At 43.5% G+C, this 25827-nt stretch overlaps 1 long non-coding RNA gene, 1 other non-coding gene and 1 pseudogene across 2 annotated transcripts; 2 read left to right on the top strand and 1 right to left on the bottom strand.

The window, feature by feature from the left end:
- Nucleotides 1-3277: 3277 nt before the first annotated feature.
- On the bottom strand, nucleotides 3278-5580 carry LOC131308715 (uncharacterized). Its single transcript, XR_009194535.1, has 2 exons — nucleotides 5207-5580; nucleotides 3278-3520 (listed from the first exon to the last, which is right to left on the bottom strand). It is a non-coding gene; the product is annotated as an uncharacterized LOC131308715 (long non-coding RNA).
- Nucleotides 5581-13384: 7804 nt separating this feature from the next.
- Nucleotides 13385-25562, top strand: LOC131308706 (pleiotropic drug resistance protein 3-like; annotated as a pseudogene).
- LOC131309024 (small nucleolar RNA snoR100) lies at nucleotides 19074-19181 on the top strand. The gene has a single exon (XR_009194697.1). It is a non-coding gene; the product is annotated as a small nucleolar RNA snoR100 (small nucleolar RNA).
- Nucleotides 25563-25827: the final 265 nt, after the last annotated feature.

Here is a 25827-nt window from a genome sequence, read left to right as displayed (position 1 = left end):
GACGACGGCTCGGGCACAGAGGACCGAAACAAACACCGAGGAAGAAGTCCAAACGATCCACGTCATACACGGTCCCCTAAACCCTGAGGCCGCTCGCATCATTTGGGCCGAGTTGAACGAAGCCTCCTCCTCCAAGCAGGTCATGTTAGTCGGTCCATAACCAAAACGCCCCAGAACCGATGACGGTTCCAAATGGACGATAACATTTACCGAGAAGGATCTCGACCGCATCCAGCTTCCCCACAACGACGCCCTCGTGGTCACGCTACGCATCGGAACTTTCAACGTCTGTCGCGTCCTCGTAGACCAGGGTAGTTCGGCAGAAGTCATGTACTACTCTCTGTTCAAGGATCTGAAGATTCCCAACACCAACCTCCGTCCCTCCGAAGTTCCTCTTATCGGCTTCAACGGAGCTCCTGTCTAGCCCATCGGTATGATCACTCTTTGATAGGTGCGTAAATATGTCTATTTACGCCCCCTAACTTAGGCTTGTTATGCCCATTTAGTACGATACTTGGAGTTTGATACTTGTTAATTATGTTTCAGGACTCTTTGAGCCGATGGATAACATTTGGAGTTAAAGCACAAAATCGGATTTTATTTTGTGTCAAAACAAAGTCGGTCGTCAAATTAATTAAAGCTCGAAGCGGCAACGATGAGTATATGATGTGCAATGGTTTTATTTGGGTCAAAACCCATTGTGACCCATTCATGATTGACTGGAAATTGGACCATAAAACCCACTGTGCTTAAACGTAGCTGGTGGCTTGAGGAATTAGTCACGGAAATTGGGCCCACTAATTACTTGCTTTGAAAGAACTAAAAGGAGGGACTGGGAACCGACAACGGGATTGGTCCACTGTATAAAGAAGAAAAGAGGGGTTTGAGATATATATTCTCCCACGGCAGAAAGAGAAAGGGGGCTGCCATCGGGACTTTTTCACACACGCAGAAACAGAGAGCGAGGCTGCAATCAGGAGGCAACAGTTCGACTACGCACTCGTGTATCACGGCCGAACCAACAATAGGAGCTTTGGGTTTTATTCTTTCACTATTCATTAGAAAGTTTTCAGTTTGTTGTTCAATGGAGTTCTGTTCTTACACGATTATTTGTTCTAACTCCATGAGTGGCTAAACTATTCGGCTAGGGTGATGAGGAGGTCTCTCCAAGTAGCGTAGTTGTTTGATTTCTAGGGTTTTATATTCAACTTGATTGTGTGACTTGATCGATTCATAAATTTTTATGAAGTTTTATATTTTTCCAATATTCGAATGTGTTTGTATCCATGGTTTCAAGCACCGTCATACAATAGTTTCTAATATTTCGAGATAGGCTTTGAGATAGATTATACGACGTGAGACGGATCGTGCCGTGGTTAAATCCAATGAGACGATCTGTGCCGTGTTGAGATAGCCTATACGAAGTGCGAATCTTGATTATCTTTGTGAAAATTATCGATAGGAATTGCTACCTTACGGTAATCTGGTTGAATGTTGAATATGAACCCTAGGTATCAAAACAATTGTGTTACAGAGGGAGACTGAATCGGAAACCCTAGTCCCTCCACTCATCAGTTTACAACTCCTTTAATTTGCATTCTAGTTTAATTTTAGGTTAATCAAATCCAAATCAAAATCCAATTTCCTTTTAGTTTCAGAATTAAATTAGAAATTAATTGAAATACTGCAACTTAGCTTTTTACTCTCCGTGGACGATCTCGGACTTAACTGCTATTCTTTGGGATAATTGTTAATTCCCTGTTTTATAAATTATATTTTTGGTGCGAAAACGACAGACCACTCTTCCTGTCCGCGCTGGCTCGGTGACTCTTGAAATGGAATTTGTGGTAGTTGACGTCCCTGGCCCTTACAACGCAATTGTCGGACGCACCTGGTTGCATAGGCTTAAAGCGATTGCCTCCACCTATCACCAAGTGGTCCGTTTCATTGGCACTCACGGGCACCAGGAAGACTTGTACGGAGATCAAGCTGCGGCCAAGAAATGCTACATCAACGCCGTCCGAAGTAACAAACAGACCTCCCGGGTTAATCTCATTGAAGTCCCCGAGGCCCCAATTTTGGAGGACGTCGGTAGACTCCCCGACGACAAAACCATAAAAGACGTGGCCACCATCCCAATAACCGAAGACGGTTCTCGCTTCTTCCTTGTCAGTTCCTCACTTAGTGATACTGATCGGAATGAAACGGTAGCTTTTCTCAGCCGGAACATCAAAGTGATCGCTTGGACCCCATATGAGATGCCCGAGGTCGATCCCTCCTTCATTTGCCACGAACTCAACATCGATCGAGCCAAACGCCCGGTCCTGCAAAAGGCACGACGGTCGTCTCCTCTTCATTCCGAGGCCGTTATCGAAGAAGTTAACCAGCTCCTGAACGCAGGGGCAATTACAGAAATCCAGTACCCCAAGTGGCTGGCCAACACTGTCGTAGTCAAGAAAAAGAATGGCAAATCGCGGGTCTGCGTCGATTACTCAAACCTCAACGACGCCTGCCCAAAAGACTTATTTCCCCTTCCTCGTATTGACCAGCTCGTCGACGCCACCTCCGGGCACGAGCGACTCAGCTTCTTGGATGCCTACCGGGGCTATCACCAGATTGCCATGAGCGAAGGCGATGTCGAAAACACGGCCTTCATCACCCCCCACGGCATCTTCGGGTATCTTGTTATGCCGTTCGGTTTAAAGAATGCCGGGGCCACTTTTCAGCGAATGATAACCAAGATGTTCGAGCGATTACTAGGCGACACTATGCTGGCTTACATCGACGATATGGTGGTCAAAAGTCAGCGCGCCGGTGATCATCTAGCTCACCTCTCCTAAGTCTTTGAGATACTCAAGAGCCACAAACTCCGCCTCAATGCCGAGAAGTGCGTCTTCGGTGTCAGCTCCGGAAAATTTCTTGGCCGCCTCGTTTCTCGACGCGGTATTGAGGCCGATCCTTCCCAGATTCTCGCCATTGATCAACTCTCGGCTCCCCACAACAAGCGCGATGTTCAGCGTTTGACAGGCATGGCCGCAGCTCTGAATCGGTTTATAAGCCGTTCTTCGGACAAATGCCAACCCTTCTTCACACTTTTAAAAGGCAGCCGACGGAGCTTCAACTGGACAGAAGACTGTGATCAAGCCCTCCAACGACTAAAGAAGTATCTTTCCAAGGCTCCACTCCTCGTCACCCCTCAGAACCAAGAGGACTTGTTCCTCTACCTAGCCGTCTCTCCGCACGCTGTAAGCTCGGTGCTCGTCCTGTCACGCCCTACTTTTTAAACATAAATAACAATACCATTTGAAGTATAAAACCTCACAATAGTACAGCCAATACCCCAAAATACAATACTGCTCCCAAATCCTCAATTTTGTCCACAAATATAATGTTTCAAATTAAGACATCCCAGTACATTACAATACAATTTGATTTTCAAATATATAGGTAGCTCCTGAAGAACCCCTTTTTATGCAAAGATGCACTCCATGCACTTCAAATCACTACCCCAGTGTTGTACCTGAAATGATAATAGGTTTGAGCAAACACGCGCCCAGTAGAGAAATCTTTACACAAGCTATACGAAAATAAGATGAAATATGTACCAGAGATGAATAAGTTTCAATGAACAACACGAACAACAGGGATTTACCACAATAGACAAATGGATATCGACTTCTATGTTCTAAGCATCTTATCGTGATTCCTATCAGACTCATGTCGAACTCAAGCTATACTAAATTCACATCAAACCGAACAAACTTACAATAGGTTCTCAACCACCTCATTTACTACATGCGCAAACACCACAATCCATCACAATTTCACATTACGGAATATCAACTCTCTTTCCCTTAAAACTTTCATTTTTACTTCAAATGACTTGTGAAAACCAAAACCAAACCAATACGGGTCGAGCTCCGGAATCCGAGCTCGAATACCGGAATCCGTTGACTCACACTAGAACCATTCCCACTTTTCATGTGTCCAACGCCATCTCATCGTATATGTCTTGAGCCGAAGCTCCTGCCGGGCTAATTATGGGATTCCGATATCCCCTGCCAAGCACCTACCGCGAAGGTTAGGCCTTGAGTGATCATTTTGAGCATAAGCTCCTGCCAAGCTAATTATGGGACCCTGATATCCCCTGCCAAGCACCTACCGCGAAGGTTAGGCCTTGAGTGTTCAATATGAGCGTTAGCTCCTGCCGGGCTAATTATGGGACCCCGATATCCCCTGCCAAGCACCTACCGCGAAGGTTAGGCCTTGAGTGATCATTTTGAGCATAAGCTCCTGCCAGGCTAATTATGGGACCCTGATATCCCCTGCCAGGCACCCACCCGTCGATGGGCCCCGAATGTTCGCGCGTCATTTACAAGTTCAAGTGTATCGTTCGTACAAATGTTGTGCAAGAAGCTTACATTCATAATTCTATAGTTCCATCACATTGAACAATCCCCTATGCATCACACGTAGCACATGGGACAAACAAAACCACCTGATTTCTCATTATGTATGTATATAATAATATAAACTCCCTTAAATGACTTAAGACTTTGGACAAAAGTTGGGACTTCACTGCATCAGGAGATTTTACTTTTGACAAGTTACCTACCGGTAGGAAATGGGTACCTACCGGTACAAACACAAAACAGTAAGCACCCAATATCATGGCAACAAAATTCTACCGGTAGAAAGAAAAGTTCTACCGGTAGGAATTCGGAATTTGGCGATTTTTCACAGCATGACAGATTGACATACCTCCACTCAAACCATCATAACTTTCCGTGAACTTAGAGTTTTAGGACGATTCCGGAGGCAAATGAAAGCTAACTTCAAGACCTTCAAACCGAGATAAAGTTTGCGTAAAACGGACATCGGATGAGAAAGTTATGGCCATTCGAAGTGGGCTGAAACCCAGAAAACGAGACAGATTGCAGACCAGATTTCAAAAATCCACCATCAATTCAATTCTCAACTGTTTTAGGTGATTCAAGCGGCATTAGAACGGGCTCTAAGTCTACTCTATTCCATATGAAAGAACCAAAATTCAATCATGAGTTTAAGAAGGTGTAAAACCCCAAAAACAAAGACCCTGTCCTGCAGATTTTCGGAAATGGAACAAACAACCTCAAACAACGAAACAATGCACGATCTAAGTACATAAACACCGTATAAACACATAACGAGGGTAAGAAATCCCTACCTCATGGGTTTTGAGCAAAACCCGACCCTTTGACCAAGTCAACCGAGCTCCCACGCGGTCCGATCAAGATTTTTCTTGGATATTCGGAAAGCCCGTGCTCCGTATAGCAATTTTAATTCTTGGACTTCGTTCGGAATCACGGTCTAAGGTGTTGAGATCGAAGAGAGAAGGGAGGAGAGAGTTTCGGAGGAGAGGAGAGAGTTTGGCCGAGAGAGTGAGAAAAAGAGAAATGGGAGAAAGTAGTCTCCTGGGGAAATTATTGGCATGGGGAGTAATCCCATGCTCCCACCCCACACACACACACGTGCACCTCTCGCACAATTACCCTTATATCCTCCCACGAACCCGTCACACCGAATATCCGAACCGTCTATTTCAACGGGCCGTACATTAACAAAGGAAAAAAAAAAATACAGCCTACAATAAAATAAAATAAAATAAATCACGGGTCTCTACACGTCCGCCAGGAGGGCCGGGAGCACCAGCCAATCTATTACTCCAGCAAAACAATGACTCCCGCCGAGACGCGTTATCTACCATTAGAGAAGCTCGCCCTCGCCCTCGTCTCAGCTTCCAGGAAGCTCGCTCCCTACTTTCAGTCACACCGTATCATCGTCCTTACCGAATACCCTCTCAAGTCTCTCCTCCGGAAGGCCGACCTCTCCAACCGAATCTCACAATGGGCCGTTGAGCTTGCCAATTTTGAAATCCATTTTCAGCCTCGGACAACAATAAAAGCCCAGGTGCTCGCCGACTTCGTCGCCGAGCTTACGCCGCCCAACACACCCGCTTCGGCACCCACCCCGAGCACCGAGGCAGTACTCCAGGCCAACCCTAGCACAGCCTGGCAGCTTTTTCACGGTGATGTTTGGAAAATGTACGTCGATGGCGCCTCCAACAGCCGAGGCGCAGGTGCAGGAATTGTTTTCCTCTCGCCCTCCGGTGTCCTGCACGAAAGCTCACTATCCATCAACTTCCCAGCCTCTAACAATGAGGCCGAATATGAAGCACTAATCTCGGGACTCAAGACTGCCGAAGCCATTGGCATCGAAGAACTCGTGGTTTATAGCGACTCCTAATTGGTGGTTAACTAACTCTCCGAGGAATATGAAGCTCGGGATGACCGCATGCGTACCTACCTCAGCACCGCAGTCCAGCTCATTAAACGCTTCAATGCAATCAGAGTCGAGCATATCTCCAGGGAACAAGACGCCCATGCGCCCTTGCAGGACTCGCTTCGGCATGCTCTTCTACAGGACACCGTTCCATGTCCTTCAATTCCATTGACAAGCCCAGTTTCGAACTTGAAGTGCTAGTTAAGGAGGTACTCAACATAAAGCTTGGCCCGAGCTGGATGGACGAAATTGTCCTTTACCTGCGAGACGATTCCATTCCCACTAACAAAAAGGAGGCTCACCGACTCCGAAACAAGGCCGCTCTCTTTTGGCTCAATCCAAACGGGAAGCTCTACCGAAGATTATTTACCGGTCCATATCTACTGGTTGCACACCCACACCAAGTACAGGGCATCATTGAAGAGCTCCACTCCGGCGACAACGGTTGCCATTCCGACGGTCGGTCCCTCGCTCACCGAGCCATTTCCCAAGGATATTGGTGGCCGACAATGAAGGAGGATTCTGAAGAGTTCGTCAAACGCTGCAAAAAATGTCAAATGTTCGCCCCTATCATCCACCAGCCAGCTCGAGATCTTAGTCCCCTCACAAGCCCTTGGCCTTTTTCCCAATGGGGCATGGATATCGTCGGTAAGCTCCCCGTTGCCGTAGGAGGATTTAAGTTCCTCCTCACCGCCACAGACTATTTTTCAAAATGGGTCGAGGCCGAACCTTTGGTAACTATTGAAGAAACAGACGTCATTCATTTCGTTTGGCGAAACATTATTTCACGCTTCGGTGTCCCTTTCGCCATTATTACAGACAATGGAAGGCAGTTTATTGGACAGAAGTACCGAGCCCTATTAGATGAGTACGGCATCAAATGGGACACATCCACTCCGGCTTACCCCCAGGGCAACGGACAGGCCGAGGCTGCAAACAAGGCAATTTCATCTGGACTTAAGCGACGACTCGAGTCACGACGGGGAAAGTGGGCCGAAGAGCTACCTAGGGTACTCTGGGGCTACCGTACCACCCCTCGGCGATCCACTGGTCGCACTCCTTTCTCCTTAGCATTCGAAATGGAGGCGGTCATCCCTCTCCAAGTCGGACTCCCAACAATGCGTACAGAAAACTTTGATGAGTCGGTCAACAACAACAGCATTGCTTCAGACCTCGACTTAGTCGAAGAAGAACGTGACAATGCAAAGATCAAGCTCGCATCGTACCAACAGGAGGTTGCAAAAGGCTACAACCGAAGCGTGCGCCTCAGGTCGTTCAAGCCCGACGATCTCGTCTGAAAAAAAGTGGTGGAGAAGTCCAGAAAGCGAAAGCTAATGCCCAACTGGGAGGGCCCCTACCGAGTTCTCAAGTACCTCGGCTCAGGAAACTACAAATTGGAGAAGCTGGATGGTTCCCCCATCGCTAAGTCATGGAATGCAAACAACCTGAAGAAGTTCTACGGATAGTACTCGGTTACCGAAGCCCAATAAATCTCTATTATGTTGAATTTTCCTTTAAAGTTTCGAAGGCAACTTGCTTATGTATGGGCAGCACTCCAAGTTTGAATGAGAATTCTCTTTGGCACTATTCGTACCCTTTGCTGTTTAAATTATTTACACTCGGTCCGTTCTTGCCCGGACCGTTTTATACCGACTTTAGGGATATTGTTCTCCCATAGGTGATACCCTCGGACAAAATTCCCACCAAGTCGCCCAGGCCTCTTCGGTCGTTTGGAATTCTGGTCACTGGCTTTAAGGATACTCGGTCTCCTCCCGAGCCCCTTATACCGACCCATCAAAAGTTTTCCACTGCTCGGACTCACTGCGTCCCGAACATATGGCAGAAGCCATATCCCTTCGTGACTCCGGCCTACATCCCTAAGCAGTAATACCATCTCGCGTTTACTCGCTAGACTTATTTCCATTAAACAAACGGGTGTGCAAACCCAAAATTCATTAAACAATTGCTTCTGCTTCGGTCCTTACCGACCCTCCTAAAAGCAGGGGCTTCGGATCAAGTCACTCTTTTTTGATTAAACATCTTTTTTATGCTTGGCAAAACTCTTCGGTTAACGCTTCGGTTAAACTTGTTTCTACAAACTTTTCAAGTCTCACCGAAGCAGGGGCATCATAACCCAAGGAGCAAACCAATCATACAAGCATTTCAAAGATAACATTCAGGAAAAGAAAGCATTCATTTACAAAGCATTATGGGTTTCAGCAACAAACCATAAACAAAAAGTTACTGCTTCGGTGTTAAGTATTTACAAGCCCTGGAACGGCAAACTCTAAATGTCCGGAGCCGTCCAGTCAAAGTTACAGAATCTAAATACATAAAATCTCAAAAATAAAAGGAAGACACTATCCTAAGCATGAGCTTGGGGGTCGAGCTGGTCCTCGGGCGCAGGGGCATTTGGATCGGCTTGGTTTCCGAGGTTCTGGTTCTCGGACACAGGCTCCACCACCTCTTCCTCTTCTTCTGGAAGGACAAGCTTTTCGGGAGGTGCCTCGGGAAGTGTTCGGAGATCGGAGTCTTCAGGGAGGTTGAGTCTCCTTACCAAGGCTTCATGGCCATACCGAAGGCCGTCCAAGAAACGGTCCCGATGCAGCTCGGCCTCGATCTCCCGAACCTGCTTTTTATATTCTACTCCGGCTGCGTCCCAACCTTCATCGTAGCCTCTCTTCCTCGCGAAGTCAACCTTTGCAGCCCGAGCGACTCGGAGGGTGTTGGCATCCTCCTTGGCCTTGGCGGCCCTGCCCTCTGCCTCCACCCTCTCCCTGTCACACCTTTGAAAGTCTGCCAGGTAGAGCTTGCAAGTCTCTCGAGCCAGCTTGAGGTCTTCCTCCTTCCGGGCTAACTCCCGATTCAGCTTCTCGGTCGCTTCTTCCTGCGCCTTGTACCGGTCATTGACAGCCAATGCCCGAGCACCCGCCTGCAAACAAAAAGCAAAAAAAGATTCACCAAGTGCAAACATTTAGATTGAAAAAAGCGGGACGCAAACCAGTAACTTACAGTGAAAAGAGCCTGAGCTATCTCGGCAGTGACGTCCTCGGTCAAGCCCGTGACAGCCCGGGCATCCCTCGGAAGAATGCTCCCTCGGAGCATTCCGAAGGCCACGCCGAGGTTCTTGACACTGTCGGCATGGTGGATCTGGCGACCGGCGAAGTGGCGGAACTCCGGAGCCCATGGGAGTTCCCTCGGATTGACCCAGGAGCCATCCTCCGCTCCACCGATCCCCCCTCCGGGCTCTCCCTGCTCCTCCTCGATCAGGATCGGCTCCCGATCTCCCCCTTCTTCGTCTCCCTCGTCATGCTGAGTCCTCTTCTCCGGGGGCTCCTGTGGTGAAACAGAAGTCGCCCTCGAAGTCCTGGCACCAGGCGTACCAGGGACTGTTCCCCTGCCCCGACCAGCCGGCCTCCGGCGCCTGAGATTCAGCACCTCGCGAGTTTCGGGGCTCGCCATCTCCTCGCTCAGTCCGGTTCTCTCTGGAGTATCTCGGTCGATCTCCTCGCGAAGGATGCCCTGAGGTCCGAAGTTACTCTCCTCGGTCTCGGTCGCGCCCTCTCCTCTTCCCCTCTCCCCTCGTCCTCGTCCTCTCCCTCTGCCTCGTCCTCGGCCTGCCCTCGGGACCCCCTGCTGCCTCGGCTTCTTCTTTAAAAAGCTCGTATAAGTGGGGACGTACCCGAGCAGTTCTGAAGCGTACCGACTAGTGATGGGAATGGCGTAGGCCGCTGTAATCCGGGCCCGGTTAGCTCTCTCCCGAAGCTCTTGAACGATTCCCTCGGCTGCAAGGCAAAACCAAAACAAGGGGTCAGTATAAGTACGCAGGGCATAACAAAAACATACAAAGTATCTACCGAAGAGTAATTTCTATCAACTAGGAGCCCCGGTCCCAAATTGCACCCTAGTAGTGGTATCTGCATTCTCCCCGGGCCCGAACATATAATTTTCGGTCACCGAGACGTAAATGTTCGCCCACTCCTCGGAGTCGAGGAGACGGTCGACAAGGAACGTGTCATATTCCGTCCTGCACGAGAGGTAATGTCGGTTGCTTTCTCGATTGACTCCCACGAGATATACGCCGAAGAGTTCCTCGACCCCCAAAGGTCAGGTTGAACTGCCTCCTCAGCTCAATAACGCTTGTGATGATTCGGTAAGAGTTTACCGTGAGCTGGGACGAGGTAAGAGAGAGGGTTCGGAGAACTCGTCGGATAAATTGATGAAGGGGGAATCTAACCCCTCCCTCAGTAATTGCCATCAAGGGAAAGATCAACTCCTCTGGTCGGTGAGGAAGGGTCTTGGGGTTGTTGTCAGGAAGCAGCCGGACCTCTACGTCCGGAGGGATGCTGTAAACCCTTCTGAACTCGGAGTATGCAGCCGGGGTCCCATTAAAGTATTGGTTCAGATGGGGACACGGCCTCATCGGCCTCCTTCGTCCCCGAACCTCCTCGGGGGCATCGGCGAATGGGCCCGGTTCGTGGCCCGAAGTACTAGGGATTTCCATCTCCCAAGGAGCGAAGGCTGTGACGGAGCGTGAAGCTCTAAGAGGGTCCGAAGGCTCAATGACGTCCAATGGGATTCGGTAAACAGCCTGGGCACGACACTCCTCAAAGATTTCCTCAAGGTCGGTAGAAGAGAAGCTACTGGTACTGTCCGAGGAGACTTCAACAACCATTCGCCCCTTCCTAGCAAAAAAAAAGATGTGTGCAAAAACCCGTTAGCTATATGCCCAGGGAAAAGCAACATGACCTAGCAAATAGGGACGAAATGGTCATCGCTCCTCGGTATATTTCTGGGGACCTTTCCCCGAGAAAGGTCTCCGAGGCCAGTGGTTGTTTCTATGATCTCGGGTTGAAGATTGGCCTCGGAAAGAATATGGCCCTCGGGTTGAATTTAGACCTCGGGGAAACTAAGAACAAAGCACTGGAGACGCCCAGCGCCGCCGTAGGACGAACAGCGGCGAACGGCGGTACAACCACAACGCGTAAGGAATGTGGATCAAAGGGAAGAAAACTTGAAGAAAATGATCAAAACATGAAAACCAGCAACTGAAGATCGTCATACCTTTGTTTTGTGTCGAGATCCGCGTCCAAAACGCTTAAAATCTTGATTGAAAGTTGGAAACAGACGGCGGCGCTGGTTCGTTTTCAGAAGTGGAGGAAAAGTAATCGTCTCACCTCTGTCTTCCTTATTCATAATGGGAGAGGTGGAAGGCTGCGCGGGAAACGAAGCGTTATGCACCGAGCCGTTAGATCTTTGACGCGTGTTATCATCAGACGGCCAGCATCAGGGGCTCTGCACCGAGGACAGGCGCCGGATATTCAGACCTTAGGCGTGATGACGCGTGTCACCGAAGCGACATTTCGTACCAATCAACTGACACGGCACGTGCCTAGACAGCCTGTCTATTCTGAGACCTCGGCAACTGCTGACATGTGGCTCTCGTCTCTGGCACAGGTGGAACGGGATCTACCGAGGCAAGCGTACTCTCCGGTAGTTCTCTAAGGAAAGGATCAAGGCCTGATGTTTCATATAATGAGGTCAAGACCCTGAAGCAAGGGTACAAGGCTCCAGGGGCTTGAGGGGCTATTGTGGAGGCTTCGGTCATGGCCTTGGTAATCTGACCAGACCACCATTAACCGAGGTCTCATATCGGCACGGTCTATAGGATTGTACAGGCAGGCCAGTGTATATCCTTCTGTTTACTCGCTCGGTATCAAGTCTCCTGTTAACTCTTCGGTTTATTACCGAAGCAAGCATTCCGTTAGTCTCTTGAAAGATTGTACATAGCAGAAAGGTGACCAAGAGCGATACGTGGCGGATAGGATCATCCAGGCCAGGTCTGACCATGTGCTCCGTAACCGCCTTATCCGGTGCGTCATCTGTGATGTCATCCGAGGCGGTTACCCGAGCGTATCCTTCACGCACTAGCTTGGAGGCCAAGCAAACCTAGGTCTATAAATACAAAGGGATACTCATCTTTGAGAGGTGTGCCATCTTTCCCTAACCCTAGATCTATATCCTCCTATGAGATCTAACTTGATCGTCGGAGGGTCACTGGGCTATTCTAGCCCTAGTGACTTGTTGTAGGTTCAGAGGTGGGTGAACGGAGCAACGTAAGAGAAATACTAACTCAGGTCAAGGTCCCTCCTAAATCGAACCCCTACAAGTACTAATAATCCAGAATAATAGGCAACAATGGTCGAGAAATCCACAAGTCAACTGATAAATGCCCGGAATATATCTAGCCTCAATAGCAGAAGATTGCGATGCATTGTTGAAATCTCTCTGGCATTTTATAGGCTGAAACTGATCTCTCCTGGTCTCTGAATCGCAGGATCCGGGATGCAATTAGCGTATCCTTTTTTCATCACACATCAGGATGAGACCAACATATTTTGTTTTGGGCCCACACCTAATCATGCTTGAGCCTAAATGATTTGACTATGCTTTCAGGCAGAGTAAATGATAAGGACTTATTTGCCACTGAGATAAAAAAAAAATGGGGGATATGTCTCTACTATATTGTATTGCACGAGATTGCCTGAGAAGCCCTGAGTGCGACAAGTGGCCTAACTTAAAATTTCTACATATATTTTTGTTTAAATATTTTAAAATTAAATTGGTCGAAACGATAAGATAACTTAGAATTTGGAAAAAGCTATTGGTTAGGGTTCAATCCAATCTATTTCTTATCTCTCTCTATTATATATATTGCCGTATGAAAATACGTTTTTTAAATCTTTTTTATAATATTTTTTTCAATTCCCGTACATAGCACGGGTTAATGCTAGTTCTTCTTGATATGGTGGGAGGCAATTCGTTATAAATTAAAAATAGCAGAGCATCTTCAATTGCTATGCCAAGAAAATTAAGCATGATGCCTCACGATTTCTTTTAGTCGAAAGTACGGATAATAGTGCACACACAGTCACACGCAAACCATGGGTGCATGTGTGTGTGTGTTTGTTCTCTTATATATCTACCTCTATAAATTGTGTGTCTGACCCTACCTTTTACTCTTGTCCTACCATCCCACTTTAGTCCTCCTAGCTTGTGTAGTATGGCTCAATTGATGGGTAATCATGAGATAGAGTCAATAAGCCTTGAGCTGGAAGAAATAGGAAAAAGTTTGAGTTCATCCTTCCGGCGCCTTACCTCTAGTTTCAGAAAGAGTTCAGGTTTGACTTCTGCAAATGATGATGATGTTGAGAATCAGGAAAATGCCTTACTGTGGGCTGAGCTTTACAGACTGCCAACAATTAGGAGGCTGAGATCGTCTTTGGTTGATGAAAATGATGAAAGCAAAGTTGATGTTCAAGGGAAAAGGGTAGTCGACGTTACTAAGTTTGGTGCTCTAGAACGACGCAAGTTTGTTAAAAAACTTATCAAACACATTGAGAATGACAACCTTTGGTTGTTGCAGAATATGAGAAACAGAATATGTGGGGGCGTGATTTCTTCGTGCTCCTTCAGGTGTGGCCGCCTCCGAATGTGGGACCGTGAATGCTAACGCCGGTCTTGATGTACCTGCAGAACCGGAGGGGGCTGTTCCTCCGGGAAGAAGCTCCGATGAATAAGTCAGTAGGTGGAAAGAGGGAGAAGTTTAGTAAGAACAATATGTTGAAAGAGAGAAGTGCTGTTCAAGCCCAGATTAGGGATCTTTTTTCTCAGTGGTAATGCTTCTCTATTTATAGGCAAAGAGATGGAGTGCTGAGCAAGTTGGTCATACTTCCCACGTGTCACGTTCTGCTCGGTTGGCGCCTTCTAGCAGGGCCATTTAATGAACACCACTTCTCTAGTCTTTCAGAGCCACATGGGTTGATGTCAGAAAGGTCATATCGTTCAGAGATGTCACTTCGAATGTCAGAGAAGACAGCTTACTTATCAGTAGATATTTATGGAAGGTTCCACAATCGTCTAAGCTCGGCGGGACTCACTTCCGCCATACGAATTATCCGAGCGTAGGATATCCCGACCGAAGAAAACCCTAGCCAAACAAACGGAAGTTCGTATCTGTGCGCTTGATGAGACCCCGAGCGAACTCATATGTCATACGTTCGGATACAGCTTATAATCGTTCGGTGAAGTACTCGTGGTTCAGTCTATCATTCGGATAAATATTGGCAAGTTTGGCCGAAGCCCAAACTTATTTACAGGTGAACTGAGGTAACTTAGATGACAGATCAAACAGCGTGTGAATCCTCACTCCCCCTTTCTGGACCTTGTAACCCTTCGGATATTTCGGCCCACTACAGAATATATAAGTAAGTCTTTTTTTAGATATCCCTATGCCGATAATCATTGCACACACACACAAGCCCGTGGTAGCATACATAAACATCTAAAAGAAAATCCAGAGTAAACAAAATTGGATGGATAAAGAATCTTTTATTGTTCATGCATTATACCTAATCTTACAACTTTATGCCATTCTGTGCAATGGATGTTCTAAGTCCTCTTTGTCAAGCAATGAAGGTAATAGTCTTAAGTAAATAACTTTTTACCATAGCATGACATTATGTTTGCTGTTGGCTCTTCATTTTCATCTCTAATTGTCTATGTAGGCGTACTTGTTCATGATTGTCCTTGAAATTAAGGATCTATTTATGGGTTATTGAGGCTTGAATTGATTCTGGTAGGGTTGGTGTACAATTGCCGAGAGTAGAAGTGAGATATAGCAATCTGCGCGTGGAAGCAGAGTGTGAGGTGGTTCACGGAAAGCCCGTCCCAACTCTATGGAATTCTCTCAAAAGTATTGTTTCAGTAAGTATCGAATTTCTTCGAGTAAATTAAATCTTTCTTGCTGTGTATGAATTTGGGTGGTTTTCTCTGCCTGCCAATGACTTCTGTTCTGGACTCTATGTTGAGGGTGCAAAGGATATGAGTTTATTCTAGAACCAAAAGCAACAATACATTACAGTTTATATGCTAAATTAATTTTATCCAACTCATTGATTGGCCAAGCATGATATGATCGATTTGGGTTCTTCTGAATGTGCCGTCGCACTTTTTGAAAGACCGGAGAGGCTAGCTCGTAAGCCAAATGTTAGGTGGTTCTTTGGCCCGCAAGATAGAAGTCAAAGGTATTATGGTTGTATAACTCACCAAATACCAAAAGACAATCCATATCTTGTTTGACTGGCTATTGTTTCCAACACAAATGAATGAGTCCATGTTTTGGGTCCACACTAAGTTAATTAGATCATTTGTTGTCCATGTACATTTGTCAATTGATTACTTTATGCATTTTCGTAACAGGACTGTTTCCTGCTACCTGGTTTGAAGTCACAAGAGGCCAGGATAACCATTATTGATGATGTCAATGGTATCATTAAGCCTGGAAGGTGAGACTAATTTGAAGCTTAATCTAAATTTTTACCATACGTTATTTGCCATTTAAGATCTAATATCCCTTCAAAGTGAATAAAAATATGTTGATGACACAGAACTCAAGAATCATTTTATTGACCATTAAAGTTCAAATGAGTTGACTTTGGGAAACCAATTATATTTTCTGGATTCAACTTAGCGTCATGCTTGTTTTGGCTTAATAATTAAATCAGATTAATTTGTCTTTATTGATTTTTTTAATTTTTTTTTGCGTTTGGTAGTTTTGCGTCAACTTTTATAGATTATTGGCTTGTCTCGACAAAAGAAATCAAAAAAATAAAAAAATACGAACAAAACTAATCTTTTTTAATAAACACGAAAATAATCCCAAAATTTTGTCAGTTTTGGATTATTTTTGTCTTTAGTGACCTTTTTAAGATGTTAATCATAATTTTTATTTGTTTCATATGCCTAAGAAAAAATCACTTTCGTCCATTGTTTCCTTCGGAATGTTGCATATTTTTATGAGTCTACTCAAGTAGGCCTATCATTGCTGCAGGATGACTTTACTACTTGGTCCATCAGGATGTGGAAAGACTACACTATTGAAAGCACTTTATGGAAATCTAGACAAATCTCTCAAGGTCCCTCATATCTTTCCCTCTCTAATACCAAGCATTGATACTAGGGGTGTCAAACAGGTGGATTTGGGCGAGTTGTATAGGGGTTGGGTCTTTAATAAGTCATTGACCCAACAACCTATTTAGTTAGACAATTATTACTCATACACAACCCGACTCATACATAAAAAGTGAAACCCAACACGCCCATTAACGAGGTTATATATCCGTATTAAAATTACACACCCAATTTATGTTTGTTGACCCATAGGATTCAAGTGGGGTGGCTCAAGTGGAGGAGCGCTACTGGTGTACTGTGTGACAAGAGGGTACCCATAAAATTAAAGGAAAAATTCTATAGAACTGCCATTAGACTAGCGATGCTTTACGGGACAGAATGTTGGCCTATTAAGAAACAACAGGTGAACAAGATGGGTATAGCAGAAATGAGAATGTTGAGGTGGATGTGTGGTAAGACTAGAAGAGACAAAATTAGAAATGAAACGATTCGTGAGATGGTAGGTGGAACATCCATAGAAGAGAAGTTGAGGGAAAATAGGCTAAGATGGTTTGGGCATGTCTACCGTAGACCAAGAGATGCAGTAGTTAAGAGAGCAAATAGGATAGCTTTGGGTTGCAATGCTACGAGGAGGGGTAGACTTAATTGACATTAGATGCTGTGGTACACAACGATATGAGTATAGTAGGTTTGTGTGAACAAATGGCTCTTCTCAATGGAAAAAAATGATTTATGTAGCCGACCCCAAGTGATTGGGACTTAAGACTCGGTTTGGTTTGGTTTGGTACCCAATTTATGTTCGTATATGAAAAAAATTCATGGGGCTCTTGTAATTTTATGTTAGTAAGTTTGGGGTGGCAAAAGAAATTTTGGGGGTGGCACTAGTAAATTTTTGATGCCATTAGTAATTTTTGGAGTGACATTAGTAATTTTTTGAAGTGGCCTTAGTAATTTTGGGGGGTGACGCTAGTAATTCGTAGTATATGAATACCCTTTTGGGTAAATATTGTTTGACCCATTTAACCAACCCATTTGAGACTTGGGATGAGTCAAAATTGGGATGTGACCCATGGTAACCCGTCTCATAAGTGGGTTGGATTTGAGTGCATTCAGAGTGGGTAGGCTTGGGTGGGTTCAAAGATATAATGCAAATACAAGAACACGCACTTTATACATCCATTCAAGTGTATGATAGAAATTTGAACATTCTCTTACATGAAACTTGGATTCTGCTGGGCTCTTGTTTAGCATAGCTTCTAAGGAGCACCCATTTCTCAGGTGGTCCATATGTCAATGTGCTTTGGTTACACTGGAAGTCTGATATGGTAGTTTTTACCTTTGAATTTAGCAACAATGGAGGAAATTGAACTCCTGATTTTTCTTTTTGCCTAAAGTGGATGATGAATAGCATAAAAGATGAGCTGATTTACCCATAAAAAAGGATCTAATCACTGATGTTAAGTACTTAAGTTGATTACTTCACTCAAGGCATGAGGTGTGTACGGCTAACATTTTACACACTGCTGGTTGATAGATTGGTAGTTTACGTTATTCCATTGGAAGGTACCTTCTATTTGTTCATCCTTTCCTGCACAGGTCACTGGGGAGGTTTCTTACAATGGATACAAACTGGAAAAGTTCATTCCTCAGAAAACTTCTGCCTATATAAGTCAAAATGACCTACACATCCCTGAAATGACTGTGAGGGAAACACATGATTTTTCTGCTCGCTGTCAGGGGGTTGGAAGCCGAGCAGGTACGGACGCTTTTAGAAAGAAAGAAAAAGGTCATTTTATTGGATTTTTGTCCGTGGGGTAAAATTTTGATGGTTGTAATGGAAATTATGTAAATTTTTTGTATATTCGCAGAGACTATGGCTGAGGTTAGCATACGGGAAAAACATGCAGGAGTTTTTCCAGACGCAGATATAGTACTTACATGAAGGTGCTCTCTTAATATCTGCGTCTTCTTTTACCTCACTTGTTGCCGGTGTTCCAACATGTTTCATGAGCAATAGAATGTCCTGAGTCTACAATGTCACCTCATGGCAAACTGCGGCCTGCTTCTATTCAGGCATTTGTTGGTAATGATTAAAGTACTTCTCTTTATGTGTGTGTGGTGAATATCATAGTCAAAATATCTCTCTCCCTCTCTCTCATTTATTCTTGTAGTTTCCACAAGGGGCTTGTAGAAACTCAAACCCAAAAGTAGTTAATGAATTAAGAGTGTCATCACGCTTATATATTGCATATTATGTTGGTACACAAGCAATGTGAGACTTTGCTTGACACCCTCCTTGACGCCCTACATGCTCACTAGGTGGCACCTACTGTGTGCATGCCAGGGGCACGCAACCTAGCCATCCTTGGTACCTGGCTCCGATTACATAATACTGGTCTTGAACATAATTCTACCCCAAAACCTATCTGTTGAAGTAAGGATACTCTCAATTTCAAAAAAAAGTTAAGGATGTCCACATGCTTATATACCATAAGCTTCACAACTTGAACCAAATTGGACTCAGATTTTGCAGTTACATTTCCCAACGTCAATAACGTGTATTAAGAACATAACAAATAGTAGAACTGCAAAAGAATTGTGTTGCGATAACATTTCTGACATAACAAATAGTAGAACTGCAATACAATTAATAATCATGTTCTCTAAGGGCTATATCGCTTAAATGCCTATATTGCTTTGTAATGTTATTGTCATGTTGATGCTATTGCTATATTATATAATAATAATTAAGAATTTTGCATACCAATGCTCTGGACTATCAATGAAGGAAGCATGGTAATGTGCACATAAATTGATTTGGGTCTCTAGGCCTGCCCTCTCTAATGCCATTTGGCTTTGATTTGGGGGCATGGTTTTACAACAAAACGTCCTTGTAGCTCCTCGGTTCTTGGAGGTTTAGGGGGCCACTATTTTAATGGTATTTTGAGAGCAACCACTTTGTGCATATATTGCCAAAGGTTAGGTCTGTCTCCAATCATCCCCCGCCCATACCCCCAATGATTGGGGGACTAGATGGGTTATGTTATGTTGTTGTTGTTGTTGAAGAAAAGGGAGGTTTGGTCTCGCTCCGTCTAATGATTCAGCTTCCTGTTGAGACACAATTAAGACTTGAAGTTCGTTTACACAGTACGAGAAAGACAATTATAAAGAATGGGACTAAAGCAACTTTTCTTTATTATCATTACATAATATAGCAATAGCATCAACCTGACAATAGTGCCCAGATCGTTAGGCCTTTCGTGTGGGTCGGAACTTACCCGAACAATGAATTTTGCTACCTTAGGACTTACATTTAAACAAGAAACTAAACTCAGGATCATGACAGCCATTGTATCAATGATAATGTGATGAGATAGTGTTCTTCTGTCTTATATTGTCCTAGTAAATGGGCAGTTTCTTTAATGGGCAAAGGTCGTTGATTTCATCTTTTGGTATTCTTAATGTGTGTGACTTTGCTTATCTTGTATAGTGTTTATGTTTTTATTTCATCAGGCAATTTCTATTGAAGGACAGAAGACTACTCTCCAGACTGACTATATTTTGGAAGTAAGTCTTTCAATAGAGCTGGCATTGATCTCCTTCTCTATCATTGCTTGGAAAATGCTTTACCCATCGATGATTTTGTTACTCAGATTTTAGGACTTGACATATGTGCGGACACAATAGTGGGAGATTCTATGAGAAGAGGTATCTCAGGTGGTGAAAAGAAAAGATTGACTATAGGTACTCTCCTATTTTTGCATTTGGATCTGGAATACAGGGAGTTTGAATGCTAGAATTTGATGCAAGGCAACTTACGACAACATCACAATAGGCCTTTGAAAATTTCTATTTCCACTGCCTTTCAACTTTTCAAGCACATGCATTTACTCTGTAGAAATTTTTTATTGGTATTTTGCAAGCGAGATGATTATAGGTCTCACAAAAGCACTATTTATGGATGAAATATCAAATGGCTTAGAGAGTTCTACCTCATATCAAATTGTTGCTTGTCTTCAACAACAAGCACATATCGCAGATGCTACTATTCTTGTGGCACTTCTTCAGCCTGGACCAGAAACCTTTGATCTCTTTGACGACATCATTCTTATGGCAGAAGGGAGGATTATCTATCATGGACCTCGTAGTCATGTTCTAGCTTTTTTTGAAGATTGTGGATTTAAATGTCCAGAAAGAAAAGGGGTAGTTGACTTCCTTCAAGAGGTAAGTTTATCGTTCTTCATCTGGATTTCTTCCTCTGGATTTAAATGTCCAGAAAGAAAAGGGGTAGTTGACTCCCTTGTAGGTTATATCTAGAAAAGATCGAGCACAGTAATGGCACCAAGCTGAACGGTCTTGGAGTTACTTTTCTGTTGACTCGTTTTACAAGAAATTCAGGGAATCTACTTTTGGGGAGAAGCTAGATGAGGAACTATCAAATCCATTTACAAAGTCTCAGAGCCATAAGAATGCAATTTCTTTTAGCAAGTATTCACTCTCTAAATGGGCGCTCTTTAGAGCTTGCATGTCAAGGGAATATCTTCTCATGAGGAGGAATTCTATTATTTATATATTCAAATCAATTCAGGTTTTGATCAATGATTTCCTATTCCCTCATCCTCACTTTTTTGTTCTATCCCAAAAAAAAAAAAAACTGTTCATGCATTTTTGTGCCAAATTCTTATTCTTTTGGCACAAGGCCCTGGAGAAAATAGAAGCTTCAATTCTTCTTCTTTGCGGCTTTTTATCGCAGCAGCTTTCATGACAACTATGATCATGAGAACTCGGATGGGTGTTGATGTCATTCATGCAAACTCTTATGTGGGTGCTTTGTTCTTGGCTATCATCATTCTTTCTCTTGATGGGTTTCCGGAGTTGCCGATGACTGTTGCAAGACTTGCTGTCTTCTACAAATAGAGAGAATTGTACTTTTATCCAGCCTGGTCATACGCAATACCTACAACAATTCTCAAGGTTCCTCTTTCACTGTTGGGAGCTCTAATTTGGACTTCTCTTACTTATTATGGCGTGGGATACAATCCTAAGCCTGGAAGGTTAGTTTGTTTTGAACATATATTCTCTATTCTTCGAATAAGAAATTGATTTGAGGAAGTTACCGTAGTATATTTCTACAAGTATTTGAATCAACTATCCGTAATTAAGTCAGTTTTCATTGATTACATATCTACGTACCAAGCTTCATTGATACTTCCAAATACACACACACACACACAGACTCCTTGTAAAAAGTTTAACTTAATGGAGTACATTCTCTACCATTGGCTCTGTATTTTAGGTTCTTCCGACAGTTTATTCTACTTTTTGCTCTGCACTTTGCTACAACGTCTGCGTTTTGTTTCTTGGCATCTGTCTTCCGTACCGTGGTCGTTTCTACAACAGCTGGTAGTTTGTTTCTCTTATTTGCCTTTTCATTCGGTGGCTTCGTTATCCCAAAATGTAAGGTTTCATGACCTCTTTCAAATTTGAGTTTCGGAAAATTATTTAGTAAAACTAAGTTATACCCTCTTGTTGCTTACAGACTCTATGCCAACTTGGTTCAAGTGGGGATTTTGGGTTTTCCCTACGACTTATGGTGAGATAGGCCTTGTTGTAAATGAATTTCTTGCTCCAAGATGGCAAGAGGTGAGTATCTAGCTAGGGTAAACACAAACTTTTGTTTCTTAATCCAATTACTGAAATCTTCAAGCTGCATCTCTCTCTCTTTTTTCTTTTTTTTTTGGCTTCGAAGTTCGTTTAACTTCATGGTCAGACAGTGGTACACTCAGTGTTCCAAAACAATACAAGTTGTGGGCCATTTAGATAATGTTAATCAATATTCAGTTACCACAGCACAGGTCCACAGTAAGCGACTTCAACAACAGCAGTCACAACAAGATGTCTTAGTTTATTGGATAAGCTACAATAGTGAAAGAACACTAGCATTTCTTGACTATATCAGCTCCTTCATTCTTCGATTTTTCATGTTTTTATTGTAGACACTTGCAGGGAATACAACAATAGGGAAAGCAACACTTGAAAACCGTGGACTTGACTTTAGAGAATACTTCTTCTGGATATCGGTTGGTGCCTTACTTGGGTTTGCAATATTATTCAATATTGGGTTTACTCTGGCCTTAACCTTCTTAAACCGTAAGTTTACCTGTCAATTACTTGAAGACAAGAGAAGAATATCGTAGTGATATATGCTTGTTGTATTTCAAAATGAAAATGCAGCTCCTCGGTCTCGTGCTATTATTTCCAATGAAAAGCTCTTCCAAATACAAGGAAGTGAAGATTCCTCCAATGGTGTCGACAAAGAAGCAAAGTCAAAGCGTTCCCATAAATCTACGTCAAAACCTCATAAAGGTCGTGTCTTTGCATTATTCGTCTTCCTCTTCTAATGAGTCTTAGAACATTGCTTCAAATGCTAACTTCCTTTGTTAATTGTGTTGAGATTTTATTCCTATTGCAATTAATAAAGGTGACTAATCTAATTTTACAGATCGGCTGGTTTTACCTTTTGAGCCCCTAACTTTAGTATTTCAAGATGTGTAGTACTATGTTGAAACCCCCTTGGTATTCACATGAACAAATCTCTTACAAACTTTATGAGGCCTTTCGATATCTCTAGTTGTCAGATGATCTTATCTTGTGTGATTTTCCATTTGAATTCAACTCAGGCAATGATAGAAAAGGGTTTCACTCAGAAAAAACCTCAACTTCTTTGTGATATTGCGGGTGCATTAAGGCCTGGTGTTCTTATAGCGTTGATGGGTGTTAGTGGAGCTGGAAAAACAACTCTTCTTGATGTTCTTGCTGGACGGAAAACTAGTGGCACTGTGGAAGGAGATATTAGGATTGGAGGACATCCTAAGGTTCAAGACACTTTTGCTAGGATTTCGGGTTACTGTGAGCAAAGTGACATTCATTCCCCACAAGTTACAGTAGGAGAATCCATCATCTTTTCTGCTTGGCTGCGTCTGCATCCTGAAATTGATTCAACAACTAAATTTGTATGACCTATCTCTCAAGTATATGTATGTACATACGAGTTAAATTTGATCTTGGATTCTTCCAACATATTTTAAGATTAATTTCACTTTTACGGCCTGTGTATATCTTCACAGGAATTTGTGAGAGAGGTTTTGGAGATCATGGAGCTTGATGAAATAAGAGATTGCTTGGTTGGATTGGCCGGTGTCAGTGGTTTATCAACTGAACAGCGAAAGCGGCTTACAATAGTAGTGGAGCTTGTTGCTAACCCCTCCATTATTTTCATGGATGAACCTACAACTAGATTGGATGCAAGAGCAGCTGCAATTGTCATACGGGTTGTGAAGAATGTGGCTGATACGGGCAGAACTATTGTTTGCACCATTCACCAACCAAGTATTGACCTCTTTGAAACATTTGATGAGGTAGGACACTAATTAACGTATTATTTTATGTATTTGTGACATGAGTCAACTTGGACGTTGAAGTGGAATTAAGAATTTAAACATTAGCTGTTTCATCATAAATTGCGACTAGTAGAATGTTTGACTTTGTGGGTTAAGTATTGTTCGGAAATTTTCCGAATTGTCTTGTATTGGCAAAAATGATAAAAGCTTCCTAAAGAAAACTTACTGAAAATGGGCCAACAATGAGAGAAGGTCTAGAACCTACTTCCCTCTTGACGTGAAGCCATCTAAATTCTAGTTTTACATTTTGGGTTGTTTTTTTTTTTGATTGGCGAAAGTCACTATTTTTTCAGAGTTGTTAGATTAGCACATTGGAAGAGGAGTTGAACTCCTAACCTCTTTTCTCCTAGCACCCCTGATGCCATTGGGCCGAAGGCCTTTTGGCCTTTTTGTTGTTCCTGTTATTTGTGAGTTGCAAACTTAATATTCATTGATAGGCCTTTGCCCCAACAACTTTTAACGTATGAGAAAATGGTTTGGGTGATAAAATTGGAATGGAATCCAGTTACAAGACTGCTTCCTTCGGCCTATCATTGAGCTAGAAAATCCTTCAAAGTGTAAGCAAGTGTTCATAAATCCACGACATGTTAACGTATAAGCTACAAAGTAGTAGGATTAGCAAGTATTGTGCCGGTCCATGCACTATTTTCGTTGACTGAAGCTGTGATTGTTTTAGGGTGGGTGGGACTGGGTTACTCTTCTTAATGTCTTCTTTGGTTCATATGTTTAGCATCGAATGTACTTCTCCTGAAGATCACATTTGATTACCACAAAATATAAGAGGTTGAACTAAGTTTCTACCACCTTATCAACAGTTCCTACTGTTTTATGATTTCGAATGGGCCTAATACCAAAATCTTTTGTATTATTCCGTTCTATGACAGTTACCAGCAATAGATTATAGTTTTTGCCGCTATTTAATAGCAACAATACTGTGGCACTCATGACCTAGTGATGATCAAGGAAAAATCACAATTATCTTATGGAGATCATTCAATTCATAATATTTGCCATTGATATTCCATGTGTACTTCAACATAAACTAGTTACATTTACAGAAAGTCTACAGTTACCGATCGGGAAATCCCGATCGGAATCCCGACGCCCTGCTGGGCACTCTCTGGCCACCGGATGGCCGATCCGATCCGTCCAATAATTCTATAAAAAAAAACCGAGTGGGCCCTCGCGAGAATAAATTGCATCCGACGTATGTAAGTGGCCGATCCAAGCACTCCTTTTTTGGCCGATCCAAACACAAAAATGGAGTGCTTGGATTGGCCACTTACACACGTCGGATGCCGTTTATTCTCACGGGGGCCCACTTGGTTTTTTTTTTTAGAATTATTGGACGGATCGGATCGGCCGTCCGGTGGCCGGAGCGTGCCCGGCGGGGCATCGGGATTCCAATCGGGATTTTCCGATCGGTAATTGTAGACTTACTCTTACATTTAATACCCATTTGGAAAACATTGCAGTTAGTTCTATTGAAAACAGGTGGGCATATTATCTACTCTGGACCTCTGGGGCAGCATTCAAGCAGTGTCATCAAATATTTTGAGGTGGGTTTGCTACAAAAATACACAGGCCGTTGAGATATTTTCTCTTTACTACTTGTACGGGTTCTGAGTATGTCAAAAAGTTGACGATGATTCAGCTTGATTGTGACCATTTCTCTCCAACAGGACATGCAAGGATTAGAATAATTACAATCCAGCAACATGGATGTTCGAGGTCACTTCCACAGTGGTAGAAGCCGAACTTGGCATGGATTTTGCCCAAGTTTATAAGAATTCTGTCTTGTATCAGTGAGTAATCTATCGTGACGAGGGAGTACTAGTGGCGTTTGCACCCCATCTCGCCTGACCTTGTCGTTTTTCTCCACTAATCACTTAAAAGGAACTTCATATTCATTTAGCATCAACTATATATTCAATTAGGGGTATTGTGCGAAGGGGTTTGAAAGCTACTTAAATAAACATGCTAAAGATGCATTTCAATCAAACAGGAACAAAACAGTACTGCATGTAAATAGTTAACAGCAAGCGAACGGAATGATTTATAATGAAATAGTAAG

This window comes from Rhododendron vialii, chromosome 11a (genome assembly GCF_030253575.1).
Source record: "Rhododendron vialii isolate Sample 1 chromosome 11a, ASM3025357v1".
Taxonomy (NCBI): Eukaryota; Viridiplantae; Streptophyta; class Magnoliopsida; order Ericales; family Ericaceae; genus Rhododendron; species Rhododendron vialii.
This window is presented reverse-complemented; position numbering and strand designations above follow the sequence as displayed.